Raw genomic sequence first — 11,993 nt, forward strand, 5'->3', positions numbered from 1 at the left:
GTGTGTTAGCCAATAGTAGCTTGTTCTGCCTGCAGACCCTGTAGAACCCTATAAAAGTGTGCTAAAGATAGAAATAAACTGGCATTCACAATTACTTCTGTGAAGACTGGTGAAGAGCTGGCGGTCTCTCAATAAGCAGCGGCTAACCAAGGTAGAAAAACTGACACTGCTACCCGTTTTAGCTTACTCCAATGGAAAATTTCAGAGTCGCAGTCTGGATCTAAGTCCTTCAGGCTGCGCTTCTTGATGGCCGAATTGTTCTTTTGGCTCCAATTGTCAATTTGGGTCGTGTTGGGTGAAAACAGGGACAACCGGCCCAATGTGCACAGCCCTCCGAGAAGGCGAGAGGGGATGCCTGCCCATGCCCGATCTCCACAAATCAAAAATAAACTTTTGGGTAATCGAAGAGGGGTAGGATTGAGGGTTGAGGGCATCTTTATATGTGCAATGTTCTGGCACCATTTTGCTGCTTGGAATTGCTTGTTAACTTGCACAACTTTCGGATATGGGGCAGGGTCAGAGGGATAATAACGGAAATGAACACAGAATGACGCCGGGGAGGAATCTAGGAGATTGAATTCCTGGGGTTCATTGGTCGCCCGCTCCAGTGTGGCCTGCCAGTCTCTCCAGAGAAGGAGGGGGTTCCTGACAGGCCGTTTGACTTTGTAAGATGGAAGTGAGCGGACGACACGCTGAGCCGGCCTCCCCTGGTTGGCGTTCTGAACTAAAGCGGTAAGGGAGTCGGGGAACTCTTCAGGTTTTAAAGGGATCCCCACCAGGCATGTTGTCAGTGGGTTTCCCACTGTTCCGGTGGAGAGGCACAGCTCGTCACGCTGCAGGGACTTCGCCAGCATGACCCACACGTTTTGCTTTGGCTGAGGCACGATCCACCCTTCCATCTGGGTCACCACCAACATCACACCGAACATGATCCCGGCGACGCTTGGGGCTGTCATATCTTCAGGGATGGCTCTTTCTAAAACAAAACAAACACAAAACATAACTTAACTGAAAGGCAAGTTGACATAATAAAAGGGTTTAGGGTTGTTTCCTCCTCCTCCTCGGGTTGGGGGTGGCTCATCCGGACGCGATGGCACTAGCATCTCCTATTCCATCTGGTGGCCTACTCGGATGTTTAGGGATGTAAGGCTTCACCCACCTTTGTGGGATCCACCTTAGTCCCTGGGGTGAGGATACGCAAGCGTACCCACGCCCCCAGGTCACCAGATCAAAAGGGCCCATGATTTTCTGGGTCTCAGGGTCTCGGACCAGCACTGGAGGGCGATGTTTCAGCTGGTAGCTGTTGGAAGTCTGGAAGTGCCGGGTCACTGGAGGGTTGGGGTCTTGATCCAAACAATTTAAAAAGTTCAGCGTGTAAAGGGCTTTGCACAGCCGTTCTTGTGGCGTGCAGCCCTTCACAGTCTCCTTTTGGTGGAAAAGGACACGCTTGAGCGACTGATGGGCTCGCTCAACAATCGCTTGGCCTGTGGGGGAGTGTGGGATGCCTCTCTTATGTTCCACTCCCCACTCCTGCAGGAATTCCTCCAGTTTCCTGGAGGTGTATGCTGGGCCATTATCTGTTTTTATTTCTTTGGGGACCCCCAGTACAGAGAAAGCCTGCATAAGGTGTTTGCAGACATGCTCGGCTTTCTCTCCTGTGTGGGCAGAGGCAAAGACAGCACTTGAGAAGGTGTCGATGGAAAGATGTACAAACCTGCCGAACTCGGGGATGTGTGTAATATCCATCTGCCACACCTCGCAGCTCCCCAGGCCTCGAGGGTTGACTCCCGATCCCAGGGATGGCATGGCGGTAGATTGGCAGTGTGGGCATGTGGCCACAATGGCTCTGGCCTGGTCTCGCCGCAGGTGGAATTGGCGGACCAGTCCAGGCACATTCTGGTGGAACATCTGATGACTCAGCTTGGCTTGTTGGAATACATCAGGAAGCTGAGCCATTGAAACAGGGGCAGCGAGGGAATCAGCTATTTTATTCCCCTCTGCTACCGGGCCAGGGAGCTCCGTGTGCGACCTCACGTGCATTACGAAGAAAGGCTGCTTTCTGTGGGAAACAGTATAAATTAATTTAGAAAGCAGCTCAAACAGCTTAGGATTGGAGACCTCCTTGAGAGCTGCATGTTCAGCTCTTGCAACTACCCCTGCTACATAAGCCAAATCTGTAACTAAATTGAAAGGTTCAGAGAACCTCTCAAAGGCTCTAACGACTGCATCCAACTCAGCAACTTGTGGAGATCCCTCCACATATTTAATATCTGTTTCCCACTGCTGAGTCTGAGGATCTTGCCAAGCCACTACTGACTTGTGAGAGGCTCCGGATGCGTCTGTAAAAACAGTCAGAGCTTTGAGGGGCTTTCTGCTCCGAACTTCTCTCGGAATTATATTAAACTTTGTATTAAAGAATTTATGTGCAGGGGCGTGGACCGAAATTTGCCCACAGTAACTATCCAGAGCTATCTGGAGGGTCTCGTTCTCCTGTAGTAGCTGATTGAACATCTCCTTTGTCAGCTTATCTGGGGACGCTTTGTCCCAAGACAAACTAACAGGCACCCGAATGCATGAAAAGTCACACCCAGCCATCTCCCGAAGCCTAGCCCGAGCTCTCCTGATGAGCTGAGCCATCAGCTCCTGTGGCCGGACACTTTTGGACCGCTGGTGACTCAGGAAAACCCACTCTATGATCAAGAGCGGGTCCCTGGAGCCCTGGTCCCATTGGAAGATGAGCCCACACAGGTGTGGCAGTCTTCCCAACACAATAAATTCAAAGGGCAGGCTCGGTTCATACCGATGCGCCTGTCTTTCGACTAGCGCATCCTGCACCTTCTCTAATGCTTCCCTTGCTTCTGGGGTCAGGGTCCTAGGAGAACTTAGCTCCTTCTCCCCCTTCAAAAGTATGAAGAGGGGGGCTAGGTCTTCAGTAGTGAGGCTCAGCCAAGGCCTGACCCAGTTTAAGGTCCCGCACAGAGAGTGGAGGTCTGCCAAAGTTTTTGGATTGCTGTTGATGGCCAATTTTTGAGGCACAATGGTCCTCTCAGCAATCCGCAGACCCAGATACCTCCAGGGTGGCATCCTTTGAACCTTATCCTCCTGGAGTTGAAAACCTGCAGATGTTAAAACTTTAACCACTAGGTCAAGAGACTGTGTAAGTAAATCGTCATGAGGGGCACACACTAGGACATCATCCATGGATGGATGATGACCTCCCCCATTTTGGCGCGTACGGGAGACAGCAATGAGGAGACATACCACTGGCAGATAGTCGGCGAGTTCTTCATGCCCTGGGGCAATACCCGCCAGTGGAACCTCCTCATTGGGGCTTCTTGGTTAAGGGTGGGCACCGAGAAGGCAAACCGTGGGGCATCTTCAGGGTGTAGAGGAATTTGAAAGAAGCAATCTTTGATGTCAATTATAGCCAAATTCCAATTTCTGGGGAGCATGGTTGGGGAAGGCATCCCTGGTTGAAGGGGCCCCATGTCTACAATGATTTTATTTATTGCACGAAGATCGTGGAGGAGCCGCCACTTGTCCTTCCCTGGCTTACGAATGACAAAAACCGGAGAATTCCAAGGGCTCGTTGTTTCTACGATGTTGCCTTTCGCCAATTGCTCCTCCACGAGCTCGTTGAGCGCCCTTAATTTATCTTTCCTGAGCGGCCACTGATCAATCCAGACCGCTTCATCTGTGATCCAATCTAGCTTCTGGAAGGGGTGCTCTACAGTGGCCGCCACTAAAAATCCCGAGGGGTTTTCGGGATTTCAATTCTTGCCCCCCATTGGGACATGAGGTCCCTCCCCCACAAAGGAACCTGGAAGTCTGCAACAAATGGGCGCAAATTTGCCAATTGCCCATCCGGCCCCGCAATTTGTACCACGCTCTTTGATACTCGAGCCAATTGGGTGCCCCCTATACCCTGTATTTTCCCCGCCACAGGTTGCAGCTCCCAATGTGACGGCCATCTCCTTTCGGGGATGATCGTCACATCCGCCCCCGTGTCAAGCAGACCCTTCATGTTGACAAATTTAGCACCCTGCTTGACGCTGCAGTCTATGATAGGCTTATCTTCACCCACCACTTCTGCCCAGTAGACGCCTGGCGCGTGGTCGTCTACTGGAATTTTTTCAGGCACTGGAATAACTTGGGCAATAACTTGCCCCTTTGGTAGAAAATATGGTGGGTGAATGCAGCGCGCTAGGAGAATGAGGTTCTCCGGACCACCTGGGAAGGTGATCGGAGAAATCTCAATCTCCGGGGGTGTGTATTTAGTGTCCCCGATGGCGATAAACTTACAGTCGTGTCCAGTTTCCAGTTGATTCCCCTCCAGTGGGTCCACAGCTACCACCGTCCAGTGCTGGGACCGGAAGAGGATGTCTTTGATTGTGATGAGATGTCGCGTCCGGGATATTTGCCTCGTCCAGTGTTTAGGCTCCCCCCCCTCTGCGATACCTGCCCCATTTTTTGCATCACGCGGGGCAGGTCCGCGCCGCGCTCCTAGTTTTTTTCATTAGATGTTCCCTCACGTGCCCTCTCCCCTGAACCATTCCCCATAGGTCCCTGATGAGGGTGGTTGACAGGACAGTTCCTCGCCATGTGGCCCAGCTGTCCACATCGGTAGCACTGCGTGGATCTAGCCGGTGGGATGACGATGTGCCCCAACGGGTGCTGGGTCACTGCTGCCGTTGGTGGTCTCCTGGCCGCCTGTGGTGGTGGTGGCACCCTGGACGCCCCCATTAATGGCACTTTCTTCTCACACGCATCAATGAGGACGTCCAAGGTTGGCGGTGGATATAAGGGTAGGCTGAAAATAACTTGTTTGCAGATGTCATTGCAATTAGCTTTTGCCATTTCGAGGATAAGCTGCTCTTGCAGCTCCGGTCTATCAACCTGTCTTTCTATTTGTTCCTGTAAACGGTTCACAAATACAGTAAATGGCTCATTGGGGGACTGCTTGATGTTTGAGAAATTGGTCAGGGGTTCCCCCCCCGGGTAAGATGTTAAATGCTTTTTCAGCGGCCTCCATTATTTTAGTCAAGACAGGCCGGGGCAAAGCCCTGGCCTGTTCTTCTGGCTTCTCCCAGTTCCCCTCGCCGCACAGGTGATCTATCGAGAGGGGGTTTTCGTCCGCGTCAACCGCGGACTCCTCGCTGCGCAGCAGCTCAGGAAGGATGGCCTCCAACGACTTCTTCCACCTCTCTTTCCACAGCCTATACTCAGCTGGGGAAAGTAGGCAGGCAAACAACTCTTTTAAATCGTGGGGGACCATCTCGTTCGCGGAGAAGGTGGCTTTTAATAGGCCCTTAAAATATTCACTTCTCCTGCCGAACTCTTTCTGGGCTTTGCACAGCTCCCTCTTTGTCTGGAAGGAGAAGGGTTCCCATTCTCGGTACCTCCCTCCCCTTCCTCTAAAAGTGACCGGTGTGGCAAAGGGAATCACAACCTGTTCCGGGTTCTGGTCTCCAGGCCTGTCACTTCCCGTTCCCGAAGTGTGGGAACCGGAGGGGGAGGCATGGGAACCGGAAGGAGGGGCGTGGGAACCAGAAGGAGGGGCGTGGGAACCAGAAGCCGGAAGAGGCGGGGCTGGAGGACCGACTGAGGAGGAGGGTTGGAGGGAGGAGCAGCGGCCAGAAGGGGTGGGGTTTTGGGAGGTTACACTTTGGGGATACACCCCCGAGGAGGAGGACCAACCCAAGGGAAAGTGGGAGGAGTCAGGGCAGGCTGGAAGGGAGGGGCTAGGGAGGAAGGGGTTGGTTGTTGAGGGAGAGAAGGGGTTCTGGAAAGAAGGAGCACAAGGGAGGGGTCCGACCATGCGGTCCCCACCATCTTGTGTCCTTTGGGAACCATTTTGAGGGTCGGGTAAAGGGTTAGGGGACATAGGGGAACACTGGGAATAAGAGAAACTAAGGGAACTTGGGTTCTGGGGAAATAACTGGGAATCAACAACTTTATTTAACAAGGGGTCATAAACTTGGGAAACTTTCAACTTTGGGTCATTAACTGGGGAAGTAGGGGATTGGATAAGGGCTCTGGCAGCTTGGCCAGGGCTGCCAGGGCAAGGGTTCTGAGGGAGACGTAGGGAGCCAGGGAGACTACTGCCATGCTCGGAGCCCTGCGTTAGACGGGTTGCCCCGCAGGTCTCCCCCAACTTGGGATCAGGGGTAGGGGAACTTGGGGATGGGGAAACTGGGGAAGGCTGCGTTGGCTCTCTCTGCACTCCCCTTTTCTCAATCAAAGCAGTCCGAATTAAAATAAAAAGCGTGACTAATTTAGCTGCCGTCTTGTCCCCCTGGTTTATTAAGGCAGATAATTTGGACCCGACCGAATTCCAAAACGAAACCGAAGGAATACTTTCGGGGGACACCTGGGGGAAGTGCAGGAAGAGCCAGCGCACAAGCCTCTTCACCAACCCACGTGAGAACTTTTTCTGCCCACCCTCAAGGATTCCCACAACTTGGAGAAAAATCCCCCTCTGCGGAGCCGACAATTGCGCACCCATCTCTCACACCCCCGGCTTTGCAGTCTCACCACCCCCCAACAGCAAACAAGAACTTAAGGAACTAAAAATAAGGGTCTGGACCCGGATCACACCCCCCCCCCCCCCCCCCCCCCAAGGGGACCGGACACACCCCCCCCCAAGGGGAGTTAACAAAGGGCTCACACACGCCCCCCCTTTTTTCCCCCCACCGGGGAAAACTTACCAGGTCCAGACACTGGCTGTGGGAGATGTCCAAAGCCCCAGGAGCGGTCCCTCGTGCGCTGAGAGATTGTCACTCCTTCCCCCGGGAGTGCTGCCGGACAAAAACCGGCCTGCTGCAACCGGGGTAGCTGCCGCCCAAAAGCCTTTGTAATCCAAAACGACTCCTTCGGGGGTCTCCTCTCGCCGAAGAGGCCCCACGTTGGGCGCCAAGCTGACGCTGCCCACCGCGGCCCGTCACCCCTGGGCTAGCTCTGCTCACTGGCGGCTGGCAACGCCAGTAGTGGGGAACGATCTGGAAGCAGCTTTCCCCAGAAAGGACCTTCAGAGCTTCTCTGCCACTCGAGGCTCTGCGGATATTAGCGTCGTGGGCTTCAGTGAGGAGATGGAGGAGACCCAGAGTCCAAACAGCTTTCCAGGAACAGGATTTATTGAGGGAAAAGGAGCGGTGACAGGACGAGGGCTGGAAAGGCACACAGGAACCCAAGGACTTTGAGCACTGAGCACGCCTGTGCTCTGAAATTTAAAGAGGGGAGGGTACAAATCGAGGACCAATGAAAACTTAACAAAGGAGGAGTCGAAGGAGGGGTTTACAATACATGGAGCCAATGGGAGGAATACATGGGAGGGATGGCAGCTAAAACACCAATGGGGCCTCGAGTAAGGGATGAATGGCAAGGAACATGCTGGAACAGAGGGTTGGGTTTACATTGACCGACAGGGACTAGGGGCAGGCTAAAGGTGATAGACAAGGAAGGTTCAGGAAAAAGGGGAGGGGTTTACAAAACTGACAAGTGGGTAAAACCATTACAAAACCATAGGGGGATAACAGGAACAAACCATTAAATTTAACAATAAAATAAACTAAACAGACTGCAACATGTGCCTGCCTGATGGTCACAGGCCCTCCCTCTGTCTCTTCCTGCCGTGCAGGGCAGCCCTCCAGGAGACGTCTCTCAGGCATCTGGGAAGCAAAGGGAACACGGAGTCAATATTGGCCCCTGTGGGTGGGGCCCTGTTTCCCTTGGGCAGCCATTGTCCTATCAGGGACTGGAGAAGATGGTCTGAAAGGCAGACTCTCCCTTGGGAATTTGAAGCCTGCTCCTTCAAGAACAGGGATCCTTCCAAGTTTCCAAAACTGTGTGAAGCATTCAAGTATCTCAATAAAATCTCGGTTCCCACAGTGCAAATGGCACGCACGAGAGCTTGAAACACAGGCGGTGCCAGCTGCCACAAAGAAGGCCGGACTTGTTTTTTTTCTCTGTGCTGACAGAAAGACCTCAGGCCTCGCTGCAGTGGCTGAGGCTGAAGGGTGCTGTGAGCTGAATCATGAAGCAGCTCCATGATGTCAGATCTACAAACTGCCCTCTACAGTGAGCAGCAGATGCTCCAGCTTGACCATCAGCTCTGACAGGACAAGCTGGTAGGGAAAGAGCTCCCTAGAAGGCCTGCAGGCTGCACCGACTTGGCCGAGGATTGGATCCAAAGGGCTTCCTCTCTCCTCTTAGTCTCACTGATCTGGGGTCCCTCAGGCTTTTTCTTGTGTTACCGGATTTGTCATTTTTCCATTAATTGGCCTCTGATGTTCTGCTCTCTTTGTTTTCCTTGTGTCTCAGGGCAGATACCAGCAAACTGGTACTACAGTCAGTGATTTGGACTTCTGCCCTCATTTTTCACTCTTTTTTCTCCCTGTTACTACAAGAGGTGCTCAGCCTGGTTTCCCCTGTCACGCTGCAGAAAATTGATCCACGGACTTCAGCACAAAACTGGGACACCCAGCTTGGTGACACAGCTGCCACAAGGTCAGGTTTACTCCCAGCTCTCTTGTCACAGCACAGGACTCAGTGTCAGAGCCTCTGGAAAAGTGTGGAGGGCAGGGCTTGAGGAGCTTGTGCCAGTGCAGGACTCGAACTAAAGGCAGCAGGAAGCACCAAGCCTGCCGACAAGAACTCAACTCTCCTGATCTCCCTTCCTGCCAGGGACAGGCTCAAAGCCGCCATGGGCCAATGGGGCTCAAACCAATGTGGGCTCTCTCCTTACCAGGCTCCTCAGGCTCCGGGGAACTGTCACCGCAGTTCTCGGTGCCAGATGAAGCTTCCTCTGCTGCAGCCTCGTTCACGGGTTCCCCTCCTGAGGACTCGGAGGCAACATGAATATTCCCCTTGAATGAAAAGCAGAAAGAAAGAAACCCAAAGATCACTCAGTATTTCCTTGGAATCACATCAGGGCTACAATAACTCTTCTCCACTCCCAAAGGGCAGGGAGCAGAGGCGGGGGGGTGGAACACTCCCCACACGCTTCACATGATAAATCTTTTCAATTCAGGAGTCCATGGCCAAGGCTGAGTGGAAGCTTTTACAAAATGACCTCTGAGGCAAAACGTGAACGCAGAAAACCAGAAGACACCAAATGAGGGCATGTGCCCTCATGCTCTGACCCTGGCTTACCCCACGAGCTGTAAGAAATCAGCCAGCAGAAAGCCAGGGGCTCTCCTTGTTGCCAACACAGCTGTCAGTAAGGGCAGAGCTCGTTCCCAGCACTGCCCAGGGCTGTGTGCTGCAAAGCCACACACAGAGCACACATTTCTGGCTGGGAGTCTCACCACCCCACCCAAGCGCTCAGGCAATCCATCACAAGGTGGTGCTTCTGAGCCACGGAGCTCTCGGTCCAGCCCCTTTTATTCCCATCCAGTGGGGTTACCTGAGCAGAGGGAGACTTCTCAGACAGGGATCTCCTGATCTCCCGAATCATTTTCTCCACAGCTAGGCCAAGATCCAGCGATGGAGATTCCTCTTCCTTAAGTGCGCTCCTTGCTGAGGCCGTTGATGCTGTTGCACAGGCGGCACTGTCAGGTGGAGCACTGGAGGCTGACGTGCCTGGAGTGGCTGCAAGAATCCAAACACCTTGTGGTCAGGCTCCAGAAGGTGGCTTTGGGATGCAGAGCTCTACTGCTGCCTTGGATGCAACATCACAGAAAAACCAGGCAGAGAACCTTTTCGCCTTCTAGGACCCCCTTCCTAGCAGGCTTGACAATTTCTGTCTCAGAATGACACAGCATTGTGGGAAAACACTTCCAACCGCCAATTCTCATGACCTTTTGGAAAAGCAAGGCTAGAATTCTTTTCCTACCTGGTGGGTTGTAGGCTGGGGGCTGCTGCTCCCTGTGGAGCTGCTGGAAGCTGCAGGGCTGGCTCCTGACCACCTCCCGGTCGGCCAGAGGCAGCTGCTCCCCATAGAGCTCCTGGAAGTGGCTGGGGGGCCCCTCCCGGCCGAGAAATAGCGGCCGCTCCCCGTGGAGCCCGAGCAAGTCGCAGGGCGGGATTCGGAGCAGCTCCCGCTCAGCAGGCAGCGGCCACTCGCCGTAGAGCTCCTGGAAACGGCTCGGCCCCTCGCAGCGGGCCGGCCCCGGCCGGTCCCTGTGCAGCAGGTGGAAGCCACAGGGCGGGTGCCGGGTGAGCAGCGGCCGCTCCTTGAGGCGCTGCTGGAAGCGGCCGGGCTGGGGCCTGCGCAGCTCCCGCCAGTCCGGCAGCGTCCGCTCCCTGTGCAGCAGGAGGAAGCCACTGGGCAGGGGCCTGGGCGGCAGCGGCGGCCGCTCCTTGGGGAGCGCCTTGAAGCCACTGCGTCTCTCCCGCCCGTCCGGCAGTGGCCGCACCCTCGGGAGCTGCCGGAAGCACCTGCGCCTGTCCCCGCCCGCTGCCGGTGGCTGCCTGTTGGCCGCGGTCCGGCGCTTGATGCGGCGCAGGAGCTCGGGGCAGTCGCGGCGAAAGCAGGGGTTTGTGTAGTGGAGCCAGGCCCCGGCACCACCCGGCGCAGCCGCGCCAGCCTGGCCCGGCACCTTGCGGAAACCGTAGCAATAGAGCTGGCGGACGAAGCTGCGGAACTGAGTGGCTCTGAAGGTGTGCGGGGCTGGCCCCTGGTCGCCGCCCAGGCTGAGCAGTTCCCGCTCGAAGAGGGAGCGGTCAATGAGCAGCTCCTGGGCTTGGCTGTCCCAGCGCACAGAGAGGACGCAGGGGCTATTGACAAGGTGCCACAGCTTGGCGGGGAAGCTTTTGGCGTTGAGCCCGGCGGGCAGCGGCACCTCCGCCATGGTCCCGACCTGTCTCCGACTGTTCGCCGCAACGGCCGCGCTGCAACGGCCTCGGCTGCGCCGGCGGCGCGCGGCCTGAGGGGGGCGCTGCGCTCAGCCCCACACGCGCCTGGCGCGGCCCCGGCATGGTCCAGACTCGGCGGGGACGAGCGCGTCAGAGCCGGGGCTGCGGGCACAGCGCGGCGGCTCCAGGGGCTGTCCGGACACGGCCCGGCAGGGGAAGGCCCTGGAGAGGGCTCTGGGAGCACTGGCAAGCTCTAGCCCCACACTGTATCCTGTGCCTGCGTCACTGTTGGTGACAGAGGGAAAGGATGTCTTCATTGTCTTCTGTCTTCGCTGGGGATCGAGTGAAAAGGGGATGTTAGAAAACATTCTTTTGGCCTCCTTTTCAACAGACTCGCTGGTTTTTTTCTGGTCATCTCTGCCTGTCTTTGGCAGAAGTGGCACATTTCTTGTTGTTCGGAGTCAGCAGCAGCAGGAAGGGGCAGCAATTCTGTCAGCATTGACATCAAAGCTAACGTGCTGCACCCTGGATGGATGTTGCTTTATGCAAGTGAAAGAAATTGGCCAGGAAACAAGACTCCTGTTTGATGCCTTTATTAGGATTCAGCTCTTGGGCTGGGGGGCCCAAGGGGTTGCTTGCACCACGGCCATTCCCACTCTGGCAGCTCCAATGAGGAGGCACAATTCAGCTTTGCAACCCACTCTGCAGAGCTGGGGCTTCCGTCCTCATGACAGTAGCCGGGAGGCCTGTTGTTCTGCTTCATTGTCTAGGGGGGAGGTCAGTCCCTTCCAATCCTCTTGAGGTCATGGTGACGCAGGAAGATGGTTTCTAAGCAGGCTTAGGTGATGCAGGGAGATGATCTTTCATCATAGCTTGCTAGAAAATGTTTTCTTGTCCTTTTATTCCTCTGCTAGCTCATTGTTTTGGTGTCCTGCATGCCTTAGTTTGCATATTACTCGGTTACACAGCTTCATGGGACTTTCTTTGTTCTAGTGTGGCACAGCATCCCTGGGCGCAGTTTCTGTGGCATACCTTTCTAATGGGTATCTTTTGTTAGTGTGGCCCGGTCCCCATGGGAGCAGCTTTGTTACATAGCAGCAAGGAAGTAAGGGAAAGGGCTAGAGGAGTGTATCATAAGACCCTTTAAAACACTTCAGAAACCAGTAAGTAATTAACATTACTAATAACCATCGGAGTAA

This window comes from Poecile atricapillus, chromosome Z, assembly GCF_030490865.1.
Source record: "Poecile atricapillus isolate bPoeAtr1 chromosome Z, bPoeAtr1.hap1, whole genome shotgun sequence".
Taxonomy (NCBI): Eukaryota; Metazoa; Chordata; class Aves; order Passeriformes; family Paridae; genus Poecile; species Poecile atricapillus.